A 4,508-nucleotide genomic window follows, 5' to 3' on the forward strand; every position below is an offset into this window, starting at 1 on the left:
GCACCGAATAGGAACTGCCAGCGACGCATACATACATATTGGTGACACGCGGGATAGACGATCCACTAACCAATAGTCTTTTGAGCAATATAAAGTACAGCATGTTACCCATAAAAAAAAGTTGCTCGGGGGCCAACTCGTTCCCTCCGTCCCTCACACGCCTTTTTCTATCTGTGTTGCCGCTCTCACTCTCACATACATAAGTTTTTCCCTAGCTTTTGCTACTGCTTTACTGCATTTTTTTGTGACATCAGAAAACATTAAGGATTTTGAAAAAATGTTCTCTGAATTTAAAAAGGTTCATGAATTTGAAAAGGATTGTAGATTTCATAGCGGGATTTGAAAAAAGTTTGTGGATTAGAAAAAAGTTCACACACTCGAAAAAGTTCACGAGTTCAAGACAAGTTCATGGATTTCAAAAAAAATTCTGAAACTCGAAAACATTCACAACTTCAAAAAAAGTTTGCGAACTCCGAAAAGTTTATGAGTTCAAAAAAAATTCACGGGATTTGGAAAAGTTTGTGCGTTGGAAAAAGCTCACAGATTTGAAAAAATGACACACATTTGGATAAATAAGTTTGTAGAAAAAAAGAATAGAAAATACCCTAGTCATAAGCTTCTAGAAGCTTCACAAAACCAGCTAGGAATGTTTCAAAATATAAAATAAAGTGAAGCATTCATGTACGATGTAGTGTGTTTCAGGAAAAAAAATAGGCCGATTGAGCCCAAGGTGTGGGGGAGGGGTGTCTGCCAGTTTGTGCAAATACATGTAAGTGACGCTCTGGGCGCCATATAGGATTTGGGTACATAGTCACGCACATAGGTCCTGTCCTCAAGTAATGGCATGACGACCTGAGCCCAGGAGGAAGCGATAAGGTGGGTCGGACATGCTATGTTTGTCATCTAAAAAAAGGAAAAAAGGATTGGCTCAATTTGCCTGATCAATACTAGGGCTAGTAAGTTAGATTGTTGCTTTGTTACGTTTAAAAGTAAAGCTTCGAACTATGAAGCTCGTTCACTTACCAAACACTCTTCTTTGCTTGATCAGGGTGCCACTTGTGGCTAATTTCTCTGCATGACCCCTCTTGTATTCCCATGAACATCCACATTGATCAATAACGTGTTCGCAATGAGAGAGAGAGAGAGAGAGAGACTCTTGGTCGCGCATTTCCCACGAGAACTATATCTTGCTTATAACGAGACAAAAGAAGCTCTCGCCTGAAGCGTCCACAATAATGAGCCGGCCTATTAGCGCACACTTAAAATAAGAGAAAAGGATAGCACCCAGGGATCGATCCCATGTCTCCTCTGTGCTGGGTAGCGCTGCTAGCCATTAATGCATTGTCGGGTTCATGGTAAAACAGAAGGCATGACCAGCTTGAGGGAAAAGATCCATTTTTTGTTGTTGTTATTGTTCTTTCTTTGTTATTTCCCTAGTTTTTTTGTTTCCTTTTCCATTTTCATTGTGTTTTCTCATCGTTTTTATTTGTTTCTTTCTCTATTTTCACTGTTTCTTTCTTTTCTTTTTATGTCCTTCATTTTCCTTTGGTTTTGTTTGTTTCTTTCTCGTTTTTAATTGTTTTTCTTTGTTTCTTTCTCGGGTTTCGTTGTTTCCATTCTTTTGCAATGGTTCCTTTGCTTTTTTTTTTAGATTTTTGTCGGCTTTCATCGGGTTCTTTTTCTTAACACATGTTAACTTTTTTCAGTACACATTTAACAACTTTCATATACATCAAAAATACTTTTTATTTACACATTTAACGTTTTGAAATACATGATTGCATTTTTTGAAAACTTAATTTTTTAATGTCGACCTTTTTCCATACACATTATAAATTTTTGGTATATATCTAATACATTTATAAATACACATTTAACATTTGTAATACATGATTATTCTTTTATTACATGATCAACATTTTTATGTACACATTTTAACATCTTTCAAATGCTTGATTAACATTATTAAAATATGAGATTCTTTTAATATGTGGTCAACATTTTTTTATACACATTCAATATTTTTCAAATGCTTGATAACACTTTTCGTATACTTGTTGAACTTTTTTTTTTCAAATACGTGATTACCATTTCTTAATTCGTGATCAACTATTTTCGAGGCACATTGTATATTTTGTATACATGGGAAATATTTTTGCTATACAAATTTAACATTTTTTAAATGCTTGGTCATATTTGGAAGTATAAACAACAGTAACAAAAGAAAGGAAAAACCGAAAAAGAAAACAAGGCCTCCCGCCCACCTGGGCCGGCCCATCTCGCGCTCGGTTTCACGCGAGGCTCCCTGCGACTTTCGCTATAAAGCGAGAGCGAGACACATATGGGGGCCCTGCATTCCTTTGCCGTAGCTGCTAATCCGCCGCCGCTTGTGTTCTCAAAAAAAAAAAAAAAAGCTAATCCGCCGCTCAAAGTTCCATGCATCAAGCACACCGTTGCTTGATTGGATCCCACGCGTACCACTCCTAGAAATCATCGGTCTCGCCATGGCGGAGATATCGCCCTTTCGCCGGGTAATCGACGCTGCCCGTGTTGGAAAACTTGTAATCCTGTCGCACCTCTTGTCACGTAGTTTTTGCTTTCTGCAAATAAACCTGACCATGTAGCGTGAGCGTGTTCACGTCCTGGTCAGAGTAGTAGCTCGTGGGATGGGCACGTTGCTACATCTAGCTCGTGGGATGGCACGAGCAACGGCTGTAATGGCGGAGCCTTGTGCGTGGTCAAGGGACGTGGGATGGCACGTCCGCATAGCTTGGTCATGGCGTAAGATTAGGATCAATCTTTTAGTTTGTTGAGCTGTTAATAAAAGGAGAAAACCAGAAAAGCTGCATAAGTTGCATGCAACGCAAAACTCTCTCTCTCTCTCTCTTGTGTGTGTGAGTTCATCGTCTGAATTCTTCCCTGGTTCAGCTACAACAAGTGGCATCAGAGCCTCCGATCAAGGGCTGAGAACCATGGCCGGCGGACGAGGTTCGCAGGCGCCGGCAGGGACGCCGGTGGTGGATCAGCGCGCCCGCACGCAGAGCCGCGTGCGGAGCCCCGTGCGGCATGGAGGACGCGCTGTGGTCGTTCGGGAGAGCACCAGGGAGGTCGGCGGCGGCGACGTCGTCTGGCCCATGCTGACGCGGACCAACTATGCCCAGTGGCCCGTGGTCATGATGGTGAACCTGCAGGCGAAGATGCTCTGGGACGCGGTCGCGACGGGGGATGCCCCGGTCCGCGAGGATCGCAGTGCGTTGGCGGCGATACTGCGCTCCACGCCGGAGGAGATGCACGCGTCGCTCGCCACCAAGGAGACGACGAAGATGGCGTGGGACACCATCAAGATTCAGCGCGTCGGCGTTGAGCGCGTCCGCGAGGCGAACGCGCAGAAGCTCCGCAAGGAGTTTGAGGCCATCTCGTTCCGGGATGGCGAGACGGTGGACGAGTTCTCCATGCGCATCTCAGGGCTCGCCGGTTCTCTCCGCTCGCTCGGGGACACACTTGAAGAGGTAAAAGTCATTCGCAAGTTCCTGCGTGTTGTTCCTGCCAAGTACTCTCAGGTGGCCATCACCATCGAGACCATGCTCGACGTCACGACCATGTCGGTAGATGAGCTCACCGGCCAGCTGCGCGTCGTCGAGGATCACCTGGAGGAGGACAACAATGACGGCGGCTCGGGTGGCCGTCTACTTCTCACTGAAGAGGAGTGGTACGCCCGTCTGAAGGACAAGGAGCAGGGCGGCAGCTCCTCCGGTGGGAACGACGGACGTGGCCGTGGCCGCGGCCGTGGCCGTGGCCGTGGCGGTGGGCGCAACAACACCGGGCGAGACAAGGCGCCGAAGCGCAATGGCAAGTGCCACAACTGCGGCGTGTGGGGGCACTTCGCCCGCGAGTGTCACAAGCCGCGCCAGGAGCGGCGTGAAGGCGGCGAGGAGGCCCACCTCGCCCAAGGAGAAGACGACCAGCCGGCAATCCTGCTGGCTCAGGTGTGCGACGAGGTCGTGCATGATGCGCTGCCGGAGGAGAACAGCGGGCGCGATGACGCCCCAACAGGCGTGGCGTTGGCGCCGAGCGGCAGCCGCGGCAACAGTCCGGGCGCGACTGAGGTGGTGAACCTCAACGAGGAGCGCGTCGTGCCGGTGGACGCGGGCGCCGGGGTGTGGTACTTCGACACCGGCGCGACTAACCACATGACCGGCGACAAGGAGCTGTTCGCCACGCTCGACGAATCGATCAAGGGCACGGTCAAGTTCGGGGACGAATCGCTCGTCAGCATCTGCGGGCGCGGCATGATCGTCTTCGAGTGCCGCCAGAAGGGTCACCGCGCGCTCACGGACGTGTACCTGACCCCGAGGCTGCGCAGCAACATCATAAGCCTCGGCCAGTTGGACGAGCTCGGCTGCAAGACGGTGGTCGAGGGCGGCGTGCTAGAGCTGTTCGACTGCGACCGCGCGCTGCTCGCGCGGGTGGCGCGCTCCAAAAACAGGCTGTACACCATCAGGCTGAAG

Source organism: Triticum aestivum, chromosome 7D (genome assembly GCF_018294505.1).
Source record: "Triticum aestivum cultivar Chinese Spring chromosome 7D, IWGSC CS RefSeq v2.1, whole genome shotgun sequence".
Classification (NCBI taxonomy): Eukaryota; Viridiplantae; Streptophyta; class Magnoliopsida; order Poales; family Poaceae; genus Triticum; species Triticum aestivum.